We start from the raw sequence: 21699 nt of genomic DNA, 5'->3' as shown, positions 1-21699 counted from the left end.
TGAGCAACAGTGTGAACAAGCCCACAGGTCCAGTTTCCCCAGGGCTACCGGGGGAAACACTTGAGGCTGTTCATCCTTAGCTAGCTTAAGCTCTGGTGAGGAGAATCATGTATGAATTTCACCTCCTTAAAGCATCAGTGAAGGTGGTCATTATTTGGATTGTCCAAACTGTTTCCATGAGGAATGGAGTGGAATTAGGAAACCTAAATTTAGATTAGGTGGAATGAAACAGTCTTCCTGAGACAGAAAAAGTAATTATAGAAAAGCTTTGCTAATGTTTCTCGGGACCTTCCTCAGGGACAGATTACAGGGAGTGGAACCTGCCTGGATAGCCCATTACTTTCTTTTTTCCCAAGGCAGTCCCATGACCTGATAGCTACCACAGGGAGCCAAGACAATGAGTGGAATCAGGCCATGCGTGGGGCCAAGATAAACTATGCTAAAGCCTGACTGTTCTGGATGGCTTAGGGCCTGGCTGCCGCCTCTGTGAGCACCGACGCCCTGTACTCTGCTCCCTCTTCCTGGACAGATGAGAGTCTCTCCCGCATGTGACCACCCCATAGGACCACAACTAGCAAGACAGAAGCTATGTGTTATTTTACTAAATAACAACAGTCTTAGAAAATTTCCCATATCTTGAGTTTATTTTCCCTTCAAAAAATTTTTTTGAACGTGGCTCAAAACTCAAAACTGGCCAGGTACAGTGGCTCACGCCTGTAATCCCAGCATTTTAGGAGGCCAAGGTGGACAGATCACCTGAGGTCAGGAGTTGGAGAACAGCCTGAATAACATGGGAAAACCCTGTCTCTACTACTAAAAATACAAAAATTAGCTGGGCATGGTGGCATGGTGGCACACACCTGTAATCCCAGCTACACAGTAGGCTGAGGCAAAAGAATCACATGAACCCAATAAGTGGAGGTTGCAGTGGGCTGAGATGGTACCACTGTACTCCAGCCTGGGTAACAGAGCAAGACTCTGTCTTAAAAAAAAAAAGAAAAAATCAAAACTCTCACGCCTGTAATCCCAGCACTTTGGGAGGCCAAGGCAGGAGGATCACTTAAGGTCAGGAGTTCAAGACCAGCCTGGCCAACATAATGAAAACCCATCTCTACTAAAAATACAAAAAGTAGCTGGCTGTGGTGGTGTGCACCTGTAGTCTAAGCTATTTGGGGGACTGAGACAGGAGAGTCGTTTGAATGTGGGAAGTGGAGGTTGCAGTGAGCTGAAATCATGCCACTGCACTCTAACCTGGGCAACAAAGCAAGACTCTGTCTAAAAAAAAATAATAAAAATAAAAATCTGTCTAAGAAGGTACACTGGGACATTTTGCCCTTCTCTGTTCTATCCACCAAATTCCTCCGTTGCTCATTCTACATTATTATTTGAGTTTCTGTTTATCTTTACACTATTTTGTTATACACATACGAATAAATATTCTTATATTTCTCTTTCTTATACAAAAGGTAGTTTTTCTGTTTTACACCTTGCTTTTCTTTTCACTTAATGTATCGTAGAGCTTTCTCCATGTCCATATGTGACATCCTTCTCACTCTTTTTGACAGCTTCAGATCATTCCAGTACACGAATGTGTTAGAGTTTATGCAGCCAGTCTCCTAGTTGTTGGACTCTTGAGTAGTTTTCAGTCTCCTTTATTGCAAACAATGCTGCCAGAAGCATCCTTTTTCATGTGCTATTTTTTATGTGTACAGGTGTAACTAATGGCTAGATACTGAGACATGATGTTGGGGAATTAAAGGGTAAATGCATCTGTAATGTTGATAGCTATTGCCAGTCTCTCTTCCTGGAACATTGTAGCATTTTATTCTCCCACCAGTAAATGTGTGAGGGTACCTGTTCCTATACAGCCTTGCCAAGGGAGCGTGTATCACACTTCTGGATTTTGCCAATCCAACAGATGACAAGTGTTTTCTTAGTGTGGTTTTAATATTTGATTTTGGGGGGGGGGACAGGGTCTCCCTATGTTGTCCAGGCTGGAGTGCAGTGGCACTGTCTTGGCTCACTGCAAACTCCACCTCCCAGGTTCAAATGATTCTCATGCCTCAGCCTCCCCAGTAGCTGAGATTACAGTCCTTGTATGTGCACCACCATGCCTAGCTAATTTTTATACTTTTAGCAGAGATGGGGTTTCACCACGTTGGCCTGTCTGGTCTTGAACTCCCAGCCTCAAATGATCCACCCAACTCGGCCTCCCAAAGTGCTGGGATTACAGGGGTGAGCCACAATGCCCAGTCTGATTTCTTATCATGAGTAAAACAGAATATTGTCATACCTTTAAGGGCCATTTGTGAACTTTTGTGTCATGTCCTTTCCCCATTCCTATTACTATAGGTTTTAAAAATCTTGATTTCTGGGAGCTATTAGGTACCGAGGAGATCAGCGTTTGTTTACAAATTGCAATGTTTTGACCAGTTTTTCTTTTGTCTTTGGATTTTGTTTTTGTTGTTGTTGTTGTTTTGCCATGTTTAAGGTTTTTATATTTATGCATTTGATTTTATCATTATTTTCTCTTTAGGTTTTGGAAGTGGAATGATAGGTAGATAGATCTTCCCAACTGTAGTTCTGTAATAAAATTTATCTATATTTTCTTAAATACTTATTTGATTTTATTTTTCCATTTACATTTTTTATCCATTTGGCATTTATCGTGATGCATGATATGCCATGGATCCAACATTGCCTTTTACTCAGTTGTCTTCATGCAATTTATTAAAGACGATTTGAGATGCCATCTTTACCAGTTCAATTTCCTACATGTATTTGTCCCTGTTTTTGGAATTTCTACTCTGTCCCACTGGTGTCTCCTTTCACAGGTCAATATTAAAGTGTTTTAATCAATGAAGTCTTATGTTATATGCAACATCTAGAGATTTTCAAGGTTTGTTGGCTACTCTTGCTTGGATTTTGTTAGCTTCATTAAGTAGAATGAACATTGTGATGATATTGAGTCTTTGCATTAGGAAACATGAGATACATTGTTTCATTTGTTTAAGTGTCTTTTTTTTCTCTTTCAACAGTATTATTAAGTTTTTCTTAGGTACAGGTGTTGCCCATTTCATGTTAAGCTTACTTCTAGTTATTTTATCTTGTTGATTATAAATAGCAAAATTATCTGTTTTTCTGTATATTGTTTGCAAATCTGAAGGCTACCTACTTTTTCATATTAATTTAAATCTTGCTACTTTATAAACATTGCAGTTTTATTCAATTCTTTTATGTGTTTTATAAGACAAAATCAAATATTATACCATTTTCAAATAGAATTAATTTTATATCTATATTAACTGTATGTTTTCCCTGCATTCATTTTTTATTTTGTTCTTTTCTTTTAAAAAATAAATTATTTGTGTGTGTGTCTGTTTTAAGTTCCAGGGTACATATGCAGGATATGCAGGTTTGTTACATAGGTTAAATGTGTGCCATGGTGGTTTGCTGGGCTTATGAACCCATCACCTAGGTATTAAGCCCAGCATAAACTAGCTCTTTTCCCTAATGCTCTCCCCCAACCCCACCCTGCCCCAACAAGCCCCAGTGTGTGTTGTTCCCCTCCCTGTGTTCATGTGTTCTCATTGTTCAGCTCCCACTTACAAGTGAGAACATGTGGTGTTTGGTTTTCTATTCCTGCATTAGTTTGCTAAGGATAATGGCTTCCAGTTTCATCCATGTCCCTGCAAAGGACATGATCTCATTCCTTTTTATGGCTGCATAGTATTCCATAGTGTATATGTACCACATTTTTTTTTTTTTAATCCAGTCTATCATTGATGGGGATTTGGGTTGATTTTATATCTTTGCTATTGTGAGTAGTGCTGCAATGAACATACATGTGCATGTGTCTTTAGACTTGAATGATTGTTATTCCTTTGGGTATATACCCAGTCACAAGATTGCTGGGTCAAATGGCATTTCTGGTTCTAAATCTTTGAGGAATCACCACACTGCCTTCCACAATGGTTGGACTAATTTACATTCCCATCAACAGTCTAAAAGTGTTCCTATTTCTCTGGAACATCACCAACATTTGTTATTTCTTGACTTTTTAATAATTGCCATTCTGACTGGCGTGAGATGGTATCTGATTGTGGTTTTGATTTGCATTTCTCTAATGATCGGTGACGTTGAGCTATTTTTCATATATGTGTTGGCTGCATGTATGTCTTTTTTTGAGAAGTGTCTGTTCATATCCTTCGCCCACTTTTTTTTTTTTTTTTTTTTTTTTGTTGAGACGGAGTCTCGCTCTGTCGCCCAGGCTGGAGTGCAGTGGCCGGATCTCAGCTCACTGCAAGCTCCGCCTCCCGGGTTTACGCCATTCTCTCGCCTCAGCCTCCCAAGTAGCTGGGACTACAGGCGCCCGCCATCTCGCCCGGCTAATTTTTTGTATTTTTTTAGTAGAGACGGGGTTTCACCGTGTTAGCCAGGATGGTCTCAATCTCCTGACCTCGTGATCCGCCCGTCTCGGCCTCCCAAAGTGCTGGGATTACAGGCTTGAGCCACCGCGCCCGGCCTCGCCCACTTTTTAATAGGGTTGTTTGTTTTCTTGTAAGTTTGCTTAAGTTCCTTGTAGATTCTGGATATTAGACCTTCGTTAGGTGGATTAAGGTTAGTTTTGCCTCTTCCTTTTCAGTTCTTACACTACTGATTTTCTTCTGTTATCTAATGGCGTAAGTTAACATTTTCAATGAAACATTAAATCCCAGCGGTACAGTCAGCATCCTTGTGTTGTTCTGGGATTTCTATTTATATATCTTTTTCATGTTAGCAAAATAATAATCAAGTTTTATTTTATTGAATTTTAAAAATCAAGAATGAGAATTCTGTTGTATCAAATATCTTTTTAATATTTGCAGAGATGATTTGTGAATTTTCTCTTTAAATCTCCTTAAATTTGACAAATTGTATCAATTGACTTCATGATGCCAAGTATTCTTAGATTTATAGAGTAAACCCCACTGATAATGGTGTATTATTTTTATTAGTAGTAGTATTTGAGACTGGGTTTTGCTCTGTTGCCCAGACTAGAGTGTAGTGGCATGATCATAGCTCACTGCAGCCTTTATCTCAAGCTAGCCTCCTGCCTCAGCCTCCCAAGTAGCTAGGACTACAGGTGCATGCCATCAATGTGCTGGGGTTACAGGCGTGACTCATTGCACTTGGCCAGTGTATTATTTTTATAATGTGTTATTTGATTCTGACTGTCATCATATTTGAGATTCTTCTGTAGTTTTCTATTTTATGTAAATTTTAAATCATATTTTGTTATTAATATTATACTCGCTTCATACAAAGAATTTTGCTCTGGTCAATCTCAATAGCATTTAAATTGCATGCTATTTAAAGATTTGATAAGATTCTCCTTGGAAACCTGACCTGGTTCTACACATTTTGCATTCTAGCCAGTAAAGGAATCAGTGATACTGTTATTTGACCTAAAATTTTGATTTTTGCCAAAGCGTATCTTGCAGAAACAGGTATTATCGGAGTCACATACTGAAAGCCAAAATTAAAGAACAAATCTAGAAAGTGGCAAGCATTAAAACGACACATACATATAAGAGAACAGTAATTCGATTAATAGCTGATCTTATGAGAAACCACAGAGGCCAGCAGGGTAGAACAACATCTTTAAAGTGCTTCAGGTAAAAGAAAGCCGTCAACTTGGAATTCTATACCCTTCAGCAATGAAGGAGAAAGAAAAACATTCTCAGATAAAGGAAAACTAAGAGGATTTGATGCAAGCAGGCCTATACTATGAGAAATGCTGAAGGTAGTTCTTGAGACTGGAGAGAAATAATAAGAGATGGAAACTCAGAACCATGAATAAGAGTGGAGAGCACTAGAACTAATAACCATCTGGGTGAACAAAAAATGCTTTTTTTTTTTTTTCGAAATGGAGTTTCGCTTTTGTTGCCCAGGCTGGCGCAATCTTGGCTGGCTGCAACCTCTGCCTCCTGGGTTCAAGCAATTCTCCTGCCTCAGCCTCCTGAGTAACTGTGATTACAGGCATGAGGCACCATGCCTGGCTAATTTTGTGTTTTTAGTAGAGACAGGGTTTCTCCATGTTGGTCAGGCTGGTCTTGAACTCCCGACCTCAGGTGACCCTCCCACCTTGGCCTCCCAAAGTGCTGGGATTATAGGTGTGAGCCACAGTGCCTGGCTAGAAAATGCTCTTTTTTTTTTTTTTTTTTTTTTTTTTGGCTTTTTAACCTTAATTTTGTATAATCAATATAACTCTTTAAATCAATCTATATCACTATCTTGTGGGGTTTCTAAGATATCCAGCTGTGATATATGTAACAACTAAAGGATAAAGGATTAGGGGGAAGTCAATATGGATCTTACGGAGTTGTAAGTCTTCTACATTTTGTATGAAGCCACAGTGCATAAATGTAAGTGGACTATAAGAAGTCCATTTCCTAAAGCAATCATCTACATAAATAATGTCAAGAAGTATAGCTAAAAAGCTAATAGGAAAAATACAATTTAATTCCAAGTATCTAAAAAAATAGGTAACAGGAACAAAAAAACACAACGTAGAAGGAACAAATACAAAATAATAAAATGGTAGACCCAATCATAAATATATCAATAAATACATGAATGCATTTAATCTAAACATTCCAATGTAATCTAAACACTCCAATTAGAATATAGAGATAGTATGGATAAAAAGCAAGACCAAAATACATGCCATTTATAAGAGTTGCACTTTAACTATATAGAGAAAAACGGATGGAAAGTACACGGATGGAAAAAGATTTACCATGAAAACAGAGGGTGTAAGAAGACTGGTGTAGCTATATTAAAATAAGATATAAACAAAATTTTAAAGATAAAAGTATCACCAGAGATAAAGAAGGACATTTTATAATAATAAATTTGTCAATCCACTAGAAATACATAACAGTAATAAATGTCTATGTGCCTAATAACAGAACTTAAAAATACTGGAAACAAAAATTGCCATTCCTAAGTTATAATTAGAGATTTTAATGTCATTCTCCCAAAGATAAAAGAACAGCTAGATAAATTAAATCAGAAACACATAGCTCTTTACAAAATTATCAACCATCTTGATCTACTTGATATTTATAGAATCCTACACTCAACATTTGAAAGAATACAAAAGACGCATTTTTTTCAAAAGCAATGTGGTATATTTGCCAAGATGGATAATATATTCAGCCATAAAACAAGTTTCAGTGAAAGATTCTAAAATAATGAAATCATACTTAGTATGCTCTTTGATCATGATGGGTTTGAATTAGAAACAAATAGAAATAAGATATCTAGGACAACCCCAAATATTTGGAAATTAACATCTCCTAAGTAATTAATAAGTTAAAGAAAAAAATTGCAAGAAGAAATTAGGAAATATTTTGAACTGAGTGATAAAAATGCAACATACTAAACTTTGGGGGATGCAGCTAAAACAGTGATTGAGGCAAATCCGTAGGTGGATCTTTCTCTTTCTTCTTAGATCTTTTTCTCTTCTGAAAAATTATTGATTTATACATATAAGAGGTATAAATTAAAGAAAAACAAAAAGATCTAAAATCATGATTTACATTTCAACCTTACAAAATTACAAAAAGAAGCACAAAATTAACCCCAACTAAGTAGTAATCTACTTAATTACTATTAAGTAGAAGGGTGAAAATAATAAAGATAGCAGAAATCAATGAAAGGTAAATTGGACAAGCAATAGAGAAAAAATAAATAAAACTTGTTATTTTAAAATGTTAATAAAAGTCTTAAAACTCTAGCTGAAAGATGCAAGTCCAAAATTACCAATATCAGAAAAGGGGGCATCACTTCAGATTTTACAAACATTAAAAAGATCATAAAAGAATGTGTAGCTTTTGACAGCCAATTTGACAATTTAGATAAAATAAACAAATTTCTTAAGAAAAATAGATTACCAAATCAGAACCCCACAAACTAGAGAACTTAAATATCCTCATATTAATTATAGAAACTCAGTTCATAATTAAGGGGCTTTGAACAGAGATCACTCCAGGCTCAGAGGTCTTCACTGGTGATTTTCATTAAATGCTTAAGAAATGAAACCAGTTCAAAACAAACTCTTTCAAAAAACAAAGGAAGAGGGAATAATTTATTCCTTAAATGCAGCTAGCATTATCCTGATATTAAAACAAAAACATCACGAGAAAAGACGTTATGTCGATAGGCCAAATAAACATAAGTAGTAAATTTCCTAACAAAATTTTGGCAAATCAAATCCAGTAATATGTATAAAAAGGGTAATACGTTACATCAAATAGCGTTCAACAATGGAAAATAAATCAATGCATTTCACCACATCAACAGAGCAAACACCAGAAAAATGATTATTTCAACTGACGTTAAAAAAAAAAAAAAGCATTTTATAAAAATTCAACACTTGTTTATAATAGAAATTCTTAGCAAGGTAGCAAGGTAGGAATAAAAGGTGATTTTCTCCTAAATCTGATTTAAGAATATCTATGAATACTTAATGGATAACATTATGCTCAATATTGAAAGACAGAATATTTTCTCCTTAGATCAAAAATGAGGGAAAGATGTCTACTTTTACTGGGTTACTCAATATTTCACTGGAGTCTTCATCAATGTAATATACAAAAAAACTAATAAAAAATATAAATTGGAAAAGAAGAGGTAAAATTATATTTGTTTATATATAAAATGATTTTGTACATAGAAAATTTTAAAGAATCTATAAAAAGTTACTAGAACTAATAAGTGAATGCAAGATGGTAAGGTACAAGGTCAATAAACAAAATTTATATTTCTGTACACAGTGAACAATTAGACAACTTAAAAAATTCCATTTATAATAGCATAAAAATACTTGGGGATTTTTATGGTCTGAATGTTTGTGTCCTCCTTCCCCGCCACAAATTTCTATTTTGAAACTTAATTTCCAATGTGACAGTGTTAAGAGGTGAGGCCTTGAGGAGATGACTAGATCACGAGGGTGGAGCCCTTAAGAATAGGACTAGTGTTCTCATAAAAGAGGCCCCAGGCCGGGCGCGGTGGCTCAAGCCTGTAATCCCAGCACTTTGGGAGGCCGAGACGGGCGGATCACGAGGTCAGAAGATCGAGACCATCCTGGCTAATACGGTGAAACCCCGTCTCTACTTAAAAATACAAAAAAAACTAGCCGGGCGACGAGGCGGGCGCCTGTGGTCCCAGCTACTCGGGAGGCTGAGGCAGGAGAATGGCGTAAACCCGGGAGGCGGAGCTTGCAGTGAGCTGAGATCCGGCCACTGCACTCCAGCCTGGGTGGCAGAGCGAGACTCCGTCTCAAAAAAAAAAAAAAAGAGGCCCCAGAGAGCTTGTTTACCTCTTCCATCATGTAAGAATGCAGCAAGAAGTCACTGTCTAACAAGGAACTGGACACTTCTGGGACCTTGATCTTGAACTTCCCAGCCTCCAGGACTTGGAGAAATAAATTTCTGTTGCTGACAAGCTACTCAGTTTGTGGAATTTTGTGATAAGAGCCTAAATGGACTAAGACATGAATTTATCAAATGATGGTAAGACCTTTACACTGAAAACCACAAAATCTTGCTGAGAAAAGCAAAAGCAGACATAAATATAGACATACATGTTTGTGGATGAGAAGATTCAACATTGTTAAGACAGCAATTCTTTCTAAATTGATTTATAGATTCAATGTAAAACCAATACAAATCCTAATAGACTTGTTTGAAAAAATGAATAAGCTGCTTATGAAATTTACAAGGAGAATCAAAGGCAAAGAATAGCAATAATAATTTTTTAAATGAAGAACAAAGTTGGAGGACATAGCCAGCCATGGTGGCTCATGCCTGTAATCCCCACACTTTGAGAGGCCAAGGTGGATGGATTATTTGAGGCCAGGAGTTTGAGACCAGCCTAGCCAACATGGTGAAACCCTGTCTCTATTAAAAATACAAAAATTAACCAGGTGTACTGGCACACACCTGTAATCCCAGCTACTCAGGTAGCAGAGGCAGCAGAATTGCTTGAACTTGGAAGGCAGAGGCTGCAGTGAGCTGAGATTGCGCCACTGCACTCCAGCCTGGGGGACAGAGCGAGATTATCTCAAAGAAAAAAAGAAAAAAAAATCAAAGTTAGAGGATATATATCTCCCAGTGGCAAAACACGAACTGTTTCTCTGCTGCTCACCTGCCATAACAGTCAACACAGAAGACTTCTGTGGCCAAATATGTGATTTCTTCCCACCAACAGGCAAGCGATCAATTTTGCAGTGTACACCAGTTGGGTGTCCTCTAATTCAATTCAGTTCTAATGCTACTTACCTGGAGATAGCATCAGATCACACAGTTTGGGAATTAGGTCCCTCAAGACTGAGTCCCATGTTCAATGCCAATCGCATGCTCTAGGTGTTTTACCTGTGCTTTTGACCCACCAAGTAGAAATTGGGGTTTCCCATCCTCTACTCCTTGGATTCAGTTAATTTTCAAGTATGACTCAAAGATCTCAGGGAAATATTTGTGTTTATCAGTTTATTGCAAAGGACATTACAAAGGATATAGATGAAGAGATGCATATGAGGTATGGAGGAGGGGGCATGGAGCTTCCATGCCCTACCAGGAACCTCCACGTGTTCAGCTATCCAGAAGCTCTCTGAACACTGCCTTTTTGGGCTTTTACAGAAGTTTTGTTACATAGGCATGATTGATTAAACCAACCCATTGTGATCAACTTAACTTTCAGCCCCTTTCTTTTCCCCAGAGTTTGCGAGGTGGGCTGAAAGTCCCAATCCTACAATGATTTATTGGTCTTTCTTGTAACCCTCCCAATCCTATAATGGTTTCTTTGTGTTTCCTGTGACCAGTCTCCATCTTGAAGCTACATACGAGCTGTCAGTTGTCAGTCAACTCATTAGTGTACAAAAGGACATCGCTTCGAAGATTCTAAACATTTTAGGGGGAAATAGATCTGAGACCAAATATACATTTCACATTATCACAATACCTAATCTCAGAAGTTATGATAAAATGACATTATTCAATACAATGTGTTATTGGTGTAAAGATAGACAAATAGATCAATAGAACAGAATAGAAAATCTGGAAATAGACCCGCACTTATATGATGGATTAGTTTGCAATAAAGGTGCCAAGTAATTCCATGTGGGAAGGATAGTCTTTTACAAGTGCTGAAATAATTATACATCTCTATGGATTAATAAAAAATTAACCTTGACCCTTACTTCAGACTATAAGCAAAAATTAACTCAAAATGAATCATAGACCTAAATAAAAAAAGCTAAGACAATGAAACTTACAGATAAAAATGTAGGAGAAAGTCTTCGTGACATTGAGTTAATCAGAGTTTTCTTAAGTAGGACAGGAAAAGCACTGATCATCAGACAACATTGACAAAATGGACTTTTGCAAAATTAAAAGCCTATACTTTTAGAAAGATACAATGAAGAACGTAAAAAGGCAAGTTGTAGATGGAGAGAAAATATTTGCAAAGCATATGTCTGTCAAAGGGCTTGTGTCCAGGATCTATAAAAAGCTTAGAATTCCATAGTAAGAAGGCAAGCACAATGAAAAATTTGGCAAAAAGATTTGAACAAACTCTTCACACACGGAGACATACGGATGGCAAATAAGCATATGAAAATGTACTCAACATCTCTAGTCAACAGAGAAATGCAAAATAAAACCACACTCTACTACACACTCATTAGAAAGACTAAGGTTAAAAAGACTGCTAGTATCAAGCGCTGGTGAGGAATGTGGAGTAACTCATACAGTTTAGTGGAAATGCAAAATGTTACAGTCTTTTTTGGAAAGCTGACAACCCCAAATATTGGCAAGCATTTAGAAGGGCACTACACCTCTCATTCATAGCTGGTAGAAGTATATAATGATACAGTCATTTTTGAGAACTGTTTGTTAGTTTTTAATAAAACTAAAGATGCCAAGACTTAGCAATTCTACTCCTATGTATTTACCAAGAGAAACAAAAATATAGATCTATAAGAAGACTCATACAAGAATATTTATAATCCTGAGCTGGGGAAAAAAGCCCAGATGTCCATTAACAGGAGAAAGGATAAACAAACTGTGACATTCATACAAAAGAATATTGAGTGCCTGGATCAAAACATCTCGTGCACCCCATAAATATATACATCTACTATGTACTCCCAGAATTTCTTTAAATAAAAAAGGAAAAAAAGAATACTCCCCAGCCACAAAAAAATGAAGAAGTACTCATACATACATATGGATGAATCTCACAGACTAACGCTGTGTGAAGGTGAACACATGATTTCATTTACTGTATATGAAGTTCAAGAAAAGGCCCTGTTAATATATTGTTATATAAATCAGAGCAGTTGTTGTCTATGAAGGAACTCACTGGAAAATGGTGCAAGAAAACTTTTTTGAAGCCATTAAAATATTCTGTCATGAAGAAGCTGTTGGTTACATTGGTACGTACATTTGTCAAAACTCATCCAACTGTACACTTAAGATATGTATCTAAATCTTTCTCTAGGAAATATTATAAAGTGAAGTATTACAGGAAGAAAAGAAGAAAAAGACAAAGGGAATGGTGGAGACTTTATTACTAATGTGAATTCGATTTTCCCTTCCAGTTTGGAACTTTGCTTTTTCTTTCTTTTTTTTTTTGTTTTCTAGAGACGAGGGTCTTGCCGTGGTGCCCAGGCTAGAACTCCTGGGCTCAAGTAATCTTCCTGCCTCAGCCTCCAATCCTCAGCCTGCTGGGATTACAGGCATGAGCCACCACGTCCAGCCCATTTTGGAACTTAATTCTGCCTTTTTTTGAGACAGGGTCTCACTCTGTCACCAAGGCAGGAATGCAATGGCACAATCTTGGCTGCTGCAACCTCCTCCTCCCGGGTTCAAGTGATTGTCCTGTCTCAGCCTCCGCCTCCCAGGTGGGTGGGATTCCAGGCATCCACCACCATGCCTAGCTAATTGTTATATTTTCAGTAGAGATAGGGTTTCACCATGTTGGGCAGGCTAGTCTAGGACTCCTGACCTTAAGTGATCTGCCCGCCTCAGCCTTCCAAAGTGCCGGGATTACAGGCATGAGCCACGATGCTCAGCCTTCTTTTTTCTTAATCCTCATCTTCTGTGCCAGAAGGTTTTTGTTTTCTTAATCAGTAACTTTCTATTTGAAATTACTAGTCTAAAGCTCTTTGATTTGGTTGCTTTGAATTGGTTGCTTTCATCAGGTTTAGATAATATTAAACTTTAAGGGGCTGAAGTTAATATTTATTAGACTCTTAATTATTAAACTCTTGTTATATACTTATTAAACTCGTGTTCTATTCTTAATATGTTCTAGAAAAAGAATAGACACTGTATATACAATATTTTATTTACCCTCACAGAAAACCTATGGAGTTCATACTATTTATAGAAAAGTCAGCTCAGGTGGACAGAGGTTACATAACTTGCCCAGAGGCAGACAGTTAATTAGTGTTAAAGTTTGATTAGAACCCAGTTCTCCTGGATTTTTTTTCATTTGACCCAATTCAGGTAACACTACAGAGAAACAGCTTTCTCACTGACACTACTGCCCACTCCAAACTTCATGTTCATGTTGCCCCTTCATTTCTTTCAGTTACCATGTTGATTATTTGTTCGTTAATTCTTTAAATCATTTCGCAAGGATTTACTGTACTGAGCACCTTTTCTGTGCCAGGAATGTGTTAGGTGCCTGCTGGGAAGGATTTCAAAATTGAGGGTGGAGACAGGAAAATAGATAACATCTGGTTGGCAGCGTGTTAAGAGGTCAGTGTAAGATGGGTGTAGCCTCTGAGAGATCCTTAAAACAGACTGGGGGTACTAAAAACAGGTACTTAAAATAAGCTGGGGCAGGCAAGACTTCTTGAAAGGGATGAGGCCTGCACCAAGCCAGCCAGGTGAACAGGTGAAACAGCAGTGGAGGATGACCCAGCAAAGGGAGCTGCCGTGCATAGCCATGGCATCACAAAACAATGTGCTCTTCTCTGGAACTGCACATTTTATTTTTTAGATGGAGCCTTGCTCTGTTGCCAGGCTGAAGTGCAGTGGCACGATCTCAGCTCACTGACAACTTCTCCTCCCCGGTTCAAGCGATTCCCGTGCCTCAACTCCTGAGTAGCTGGAACTACAGGTGTACACCACCACGCCCAGCTAATTTTTTTTTAAATTTTATTAGAGACAGGGTTTCATCATGTTGGCCAAGATGGTCTTGATCTCCTGACCTGGTGATCCGCCAGCCTCGGCTTCCCAAAGTGCTGGGATTACAAGCGTGAGCTACCGTGCCCAGCCTGAATTGCATATCATTTTATCCAAAAAGTGGATGGAGTTCCAGTGGAAAAGGAATGAACGGTGGAGACGAGAGAATTAAATAGGGGTTGACTCATTAAAGTCCCTGTATGCTGGGTTTAAATTTTATTCTGAGGCAAGGGCAGGGCATCTGAGGAGTTTAAGCTCCTTAAACAAAGGGAATTGAACGTGCTTATGTTTTGGGAAGATCACCCTAGCAGGATTAGAAAGGAAGAATCAAGCTGCCATTGCTATAATACTGTCAAAACCTAATAAGTGTGTAACATAAGACAGCCGCAGTGAAGAAGGGTCAATCTGCCTTCTAATTAGTCAGGAAGAGATTTCTTTCTCTTTCCTGCCTTTGTTGGTGTAAAGAGAAGAAAGTGTAAAGTACAGATAGGTTTCAGGCTTGGACCTGAGAAGCTGGTGGTGATGCCTACTGAGATGAGAATGCTACGGGATCAGGTCTACCTAATGTTCCTTCCCAACCACAGACAAAACCTAAAGTATGTGGGCCCCAACCACTCCTACAACCATATGGTACAGCTATTTGAGGTGAGTTCTCAGGAACAGTTGTGTTGTTCTTCAACCTGAATATACTATATATTTTTTCTAATTGTTTGATCACATCATTATTCCCCTATTAATAACCTCTAATATGAATTTGCAGAAATGAGACCACTGGCTAGATGAAATTTATTGATTCTCTAAGAAAAATTATCTTCATTGGCCAGGCATGGTGGCTCACGCCTATAATCCCAGCACTTTGGGGGGCCAAGGCAGGTGGATCATGAGGTCAGCAGTTCGAGACCAGCCTGACCAACATGGTAAAACCCCGTCTCTACTAAAAATACAAAAAAATTAGCTGGGCGTGATGGCAGGCACCTGTAATCCCAGTGACTTGGGAGGCTGAGGCAGGAGAATCACTTGAAACTGTAAGGCGGAGGTTGCAGTGAGCCAAGATTTCACCACTGCACTCTAGCCTGGGCAATAAGAGCAAAACTCCATCTCAAAAAAAGAAAAGAAAAAGAAAAATTATCTTCATTGGCTAAATGAAGTAACTTAGTTAAGCAATTTTTTTTTTCTAAGAGCAAGGATGCATGCATGTACAAAAAGCCTTGCCCTTTTTCTCTTCTTTTTTCTTTCCTTTCTTTTTCTTCCTCCTTTTCCTCTTCTTTCCTTCTGTCCTTCCACCTTCGTTTCTTCCTTCCTCTTTCTTCCTCTCTCTTTCTTCCTTCTTTCCTGTTAATTTGGAAGAAAATTTTCTCCAAACTTGAACTGACTCCAATGACTGACTCTAGCACAAATAGCATGAACTCTGAAATCTGAAGTGAGATGGACATGTGATACTGAGGTTGATATTTCTGAGAGGTTTTCCACCAAATGTCCCTGACTTACCATCTCCTGCTCTTCACATGACACATGGTTTAACTTCTGCAGGATGGATTACATTCTATCCCCAGCTGATATGCAGATACCATCTCATGGAAAGAAATTTAAAAATAATTGTAAACTCATTAGATGTGGCAGTATCTGGGTGAGGAGGACACTGGAAGAAGGGAGAGTGGACATAGGAGAAGAGAGAGGGCACCTGTTTCCACTTCTAAGAGAGGATTCCGAGATCAAACCACTACACTCCAGATTGGATGGCAGAGTGAGACCTTGTTTCAAAAAAATAAAGAAGAGGCTGGGCACAGTGGCTCACGCCTGTAATCTCTCCACTTTGGAAGGCCGAGGTGGGGTGGATTGCCTGAGCTCAGAAGCTCGCGACTAGCCGGGGCAACACGGTGAAACCCTGTCTCTACTAAAACACAAAAAATTAGTCGGGCGTGGTAGCACATGCCTGTAGTCCCAGCTACTCGGGAGACTGAGGCAGAAGAATTGCTTGAACCAGGGAGGCAGAGGTTGCAGTGAGCCGATATCGCGCCATCGCACTCCAACCTGGGTGACAGAGTGAGACTCCATCTCAATAAATAAATAAATAAATAAATAATAAAAAAGAAAAATAGAAAGAGAGAGCTTTAGAACTGTGCTAAGCAAAGCTGCCGATGTACCAATGCAGGGTAAGCACATTGAGCACACAGCTCCACATGTGACTATGACACAATACTTTGGCAGAAGCAGTAAAACCATTTTTAAGGATCCTTGTTTGGGGACCTTCAATTGTTGTTTTATTACAATCAATACTTGTTATACAAAGCTGATAACAAGAACAATGTCCTGGGAAACTAAATCATGGGCTTTTTATTGACTTGGTATCGGAATCAAAAAGACTTTTAATTCATTCAGGCTTCAGTGTCCTGACCCATCAATGAATGCTAATAGTTGCTACCAAGCAAGATTTTATGAGAAAATACCGAGATAGCCTTGTGAAAAGTTTCCCAATATAAATTTATTTTACTGTTCCCATTAATTATGATTTTTTTAGAAACATTTTTCAGAGTCAGAGGGTATTTAATTTTTTTAATAAAGCAAGGCACAAGAAAAATTAATTTATGGCGAAAAATATTTTTATGTAAGATGCCGATCTCTCCATAAAACTTTGAAACAGTGAGTATTTTAATCCTTAGTGGAGACCATTAACTGTAACAACATCTTCCTGCATGGATAATTTTTGGTTTGGCTCTTGCAGAATAGATATCACATGGAACATCAGTTCATGGAATAAAAAGCTGAACTATAAAAATGTATTTTAGTTTTTTTTAATATTACAAATGTTATTTGTTTATTTTTTGCAGTGGGATAAACTTCATGACAGATATGGTGGTATTAGACCTCTGCTGTGATGAAATATCAAGCATTTTAACATTTTGGCTTTATTTGAATTTAGTTTTATTTTCATAGCATGTATTCAACTCCCAGAAGTAATATTACCTAATTTCATTTTTGCTTCTACAACTCAAAAGCAAAGATCATCATGTACATGCAAATTTATATAAATCAAGGTCATTGGGAATCAAAACCTTTTTCTACTTTTATCAGTAGACTAGAGCTGTTGTAGCTATATTCTGGCAGTGGATTTGGATAATTTTCAAGTTTTAGGTTTTGCTAACAAGAGTTATTAAAGTAAACAAACCAAAATCCTCTGAATAAATTCAGTGCATCCCAGACCATTGCCTCTAGGCAGGCAAGTCTGGTTCACTGGGGACAACTCATTAAGTGATAAGTGAACTTGGACACACAATCTATATAACTAGACGGAATATAACAGTACTCAAATATTAATGAAGTAAGTGTTAAAACATTCCCTTTCAACCACAGTGACTAGATCTCAGAAACATATTACAAACAAATAGCCAGGGCTTAATTTCTTTAAAATCCTTATGCAGACATTTTTCCAGAAGACATACAACCTGCTTAATGTTCAACGCAGTAGCGAGATGAGTGTCTAACTTGTCAACAAAAACACAGACACATAAGCACACACACAGAGAAAGTACTGCAGCTGTCACCTTTGTTATTTATTCAGCCAGTTGGAGCAAAAGACAGTTAACTGCAGGGTGCTTTGCTGGATTTAATCAAGCTTCCTCAAGAAGATGTCACAGTATGGTCTTTACTTTGAGGAGCTTGAAGGCAGTGAGATCTCCACTTCATATTGCCATCTGCCAAGGTGCAAATCTCATTTGAGAATAGTAGGGTTGGCCCGGAGCAGTGGCTCGCGCCTGTAATCCCAGCACTTTAGGAGGTAGAGGACAGGGAATCAATTGAGCTCAGGAGTTTTGAGACCAGCTTGGGCAACATGGTGAGACGCTGTCTCTACAAAAAATACAAAAATTAGCCAGGCAAGGTGGTGTGCGCCTGTAAACCCAGCTACTCAGGAGGCTCAGGCAGTAGGATGACTTGAGCCCGACAGGTGGAGGATGCAGTGAGCCGAGATCGTGCCACTGCACTCCAGTCTGGGTGACAGCATGACACCCTGTCTCAAAAAAAAAAAAAAAAAGTAGGATAACTATTCTTATGTTAGGGACAAAGATTGTCAATTTCACTACCTCTATTTTTATGAGTAAACACAGTTTTACCATCATAAAAAGTGACACAGCAACATATGAACAAAACCTGGTAAAAAGAACATGGGAAGATGAAAAACAGCAGTTGGTGTTTGAGTAATGGGATTGGGGGTGAATTTTGTTTTTTAATTTTTTAATGATTTTTGATGTTATTTGTATCTTTGAACTTCTGGTTGATTAACACATGCTCATTCATGGAGAATTTTTAGTTGTATGAGCATGAACTAGCTTTGTTTATTTTTGTGCTAACTATGAAAGAGATGTTAACAGAACTCATAGATATAAAAACCATTTTGTTGGGGAGGGGAGGTGGTTTGCTTAATCTGAGAACAAATTATTTTTAAGCATTACCTTCATCCATTTCCATGTAAGACTCATGGTAGGAATATACAATCTAAATTCCTTGCTATAGCACATTTATCAGGACCAAAGATGACAGTTGTGTTTTAATCATAAGATCACATTATTATAAGTACTTGAAAATGACATAATTGATTTTCTTTAAGAATCCCCTTTAATTGAAGATTATTTTAATAGCTTGATATTAAATAATGTATTGTACTAATTCTAGGCTTTCACCTTCTTCCTCCTAGCCCCCCACCCTCACTCCAATCTAACATTGCTGGAGCAGTCTTCCTAAAGCCTAGCTTCCTCATGGCACTCCCTGCTAACACTTCAGTGGCCCTCCAGTGCCACGTGAACACTTTTGCTTTTTTTGTTTTGTTTTGTTTTTTAAGACAAGGTTTTGCTCTGTCACCCAGGCTGGAGTTCAGTGGCAGGATCTTGGCTCACTGCAACCTCCGCCTCCTAGGTTCAAGTAATTCTCCTGCCTCAGCCTCTTGAGTAGCTGGGATTACAGGTGTGCACCACCATGCCCGGCTAATTTTGTATTTTTAGTAGAGACAGGGTTTCACCATGTTGGCCAGGCTAGTCTCAAACTCCTGACCTCAAGTGACCTGCCTGTCTGTGCCTCCCAAAGTACTGGGATTACAGGTGTCAACCACCACCCCCGACCCCCCATGGACATTTTTGGTTGGCTTTTTCTCAAAGCTGTCTGTAATTTGTTCCCACATTAACTATATAACCTTCTCTTTTAAATCCTCAACACAAAACTCCCATTTCTCCTACTGAAAAACCCTTCCCTCTCTTTTCAACTTATCTAAATTTTATCTTGCCTCCCAGTTTGATTTCTGTTCCATCCAACATAAGAAACCTTCCAGAGAATCACAGCACAATTTGGTAGCTCTTATTTATGAATTTCCATAAAAACTTATTACATATACTTCTATCATCACACCAGCAAAAATAACATTGAATTATTTTAAAATTTAAATAGATTTATTATTTTTTAACCAGATTAATATCCCTTACAATGGCTGCTTTTTATTATATTTAATTCAAATGTTTTCTAGCACCTATTTATTATACAACCAAGAACTGTTACATTGCAGTGGCATGGCCTAGAGTAGACACTCAATGAATACTTGTTGAATGAATAAGGGTAGACAACACTGTACCCATCCAGCAAGCAAGATGCTGGTTCCAACGTTGTTCTATTTTAATCGGAGTGATAGTGGCCAAGGCAGTTCATATTTTTGGTCCCCCATTTTCTCATCTGTGAAAGGAGCCAGTAAAAGAGTTGATGTTTTAATTTAGGCTTGTTCTACTTCCAGTGAATATCTATCTCACTCTATCACCAAGCCTTCCCTTGAGAATCCTTGTCAGTGTTGATCTGAGAAGTTCCTTTCAGCAACCCCTCACCAGCATTCACAGGGGAGCCTGCTAAGATAACTTACTTCCTATTACTCTGTCGTTTCAGCCTTTGTCCTGTGTCTGGAGACTTCTTGGAAGCTGAAGCACACAAATAGCTACAGCAAACCTGAGGAATGGGCATGAATAGACTGGCTTTGGGGAACCTGCCAGCTTGGCTGTGTGGCCAAGGTAATAGGCAAGCCAAGGCAGAGCTAGAGCTCAGAGCTGGAGGGTAAATTAAAGCAACAAATGTAGAAACATTAACCCTGAAGAGGAGACAACGATGAATTCTAAAATGCAGGGCAAAGCTCAGACTGCAAGCTGTCTGGCTGCTCCAGGTGTGCCCAGAAGTCAAAGTCCAGTAGGGACAAAGATGGAGGTGTGGTCCTGCATGTGTGGTGTTGGGGGGATGTGCAAGAGGAGGTGCTTTAAAATCCAGAAATCCCAGCTGCCCTGGTGCACCCTTGGAAGAATAAAAGACTAGAAACTGGGCAAGTCAGGCTCAAGTGAAAGCTGCCTAAGGAATCAGGGAAAGAATGGAGCTCAGAGTTGGAGGTCAGGGCGGTATCTAAAAATCCAGGATAGCAGCAAAGCTGCTTACAAAGCTCTTACTGTGGTAAGGGCAGCCTGTAGCACCATGCCATGGGGGGCCTGACTGATCACGCCTTGAATTTGCAAACAAGGATTAATAGGGTATGAGTAGAATTCTGCTGGTGGCAGGGAAGGCAATACCATTTACATCTTTAGAAGGTTTTAACAAAGGCCTGGAGGACACAACCTTCCCCCAACGTCCTGATGTCGCTGTTTGCTGGCAATAATTAGAGCCAAAAGAAGAGTGGCACAGAATGTGCCAGGGGTGTGCTGCGTACAACCCCAATGACCACAAGGCCTTCCTGGGTCAAGTTCTGCCATCTCTGGTTAAGATGGACTCACCCCCTAGGACCTTGATTGAGTCCTCGGACCACCAAGAGTGCCCCACCAAGAGCCTCCCTCTTCTGGTGACTCGTGCCTGCTTCCCGTGGAGAGCTCCAGAAGGGAGGAAACTGTGAGGAGGTGGAGAACGTGGCAGGGATCCTAACTTTCTTGCTGAAGGAAGTTCTTAACAAGTACCCATCTGCCTTCAGGGAAGAAAACATAACTCATTTTGGTCTTTCAAATTCAGTTCTCAAAACCAAATCCTGTTGTCAGCAATCTGTGTCCCAACGCCTTCCTCAGCAACAGCATTTTCCCTGTGGAATTAGTTTCCAATGTTCTTTCTTAAATAAACCACTGAAGATTAAAAGGAATCCAGATACCCACCACATTTTGTTTCCTTAATGAGTAATTATCACATTTCTTTGGCTACTTAAATGCATTCTCTGAGTCAGGTAAAGGAGATCATAATAATCACAACAAGTACTTCTTGGGTACTTAACAATAGTCTTAGCACTTAATCATACTTAAAATTGACTGTTAATGAACCTTATAAACCATTTTGCAATTCTGAAAGTGAATTTCTCTGCAGGCTTAGAGATTACTAAGCCATTTAGATCTTACCAAACAAATATTATTCATGCTTTAATTCCTGGGAAAAGAGATTTAGAAAATGAGGTTAATGTTCAGTTGTCCTT

The 21699-nt window shown here is 38.7% G+C and overlaps 1 long non-coding RNA gene across 1 annotated transcript in view; it reads left to right on the top strand.

The window, feature by feature from the left end:
- LOC117097498 overlaps window positions 1-21390 on the top strand; it is a 29588-nt gene extending 8198 nt beyond the window's left edge. The window contains exon 2 of the long non-coding RNA XR_004442965.1: window positions 20157-21390. This is a non-coding gene — a long non-coding RNA (uncharacterized LOC117097498). The remainder of the gene's footprint in view (window positions 1-20156) is intronic.
- Window positions 21391-21699: the final 309 nt, after the last annotated feature.

The sequence above is a fragment of the Trachypithecus francoisi genome, unplaced genomic scaffold (genome assembly GCF_009764315.1).
Source record: "Trachypithecus francoisi isolate TF-2019V2 unplaced genomic scaffold, Tfra_2.0 Lachesis_group15, whole genome shotgun sequence".
In the NCBI taxonomy this organism is placed as follows: Eukaryota; Metazoa; Chordata; class Mammalia; order Primates; family Cercopithecidae; genus Trachypithecus; species Trachypithecus francoisi.
The sequence above is the reverse complement of the archived record's forward strand: the minus strand, read 5'-3'. Positions and strand labels throughout refer to the sequence as shown.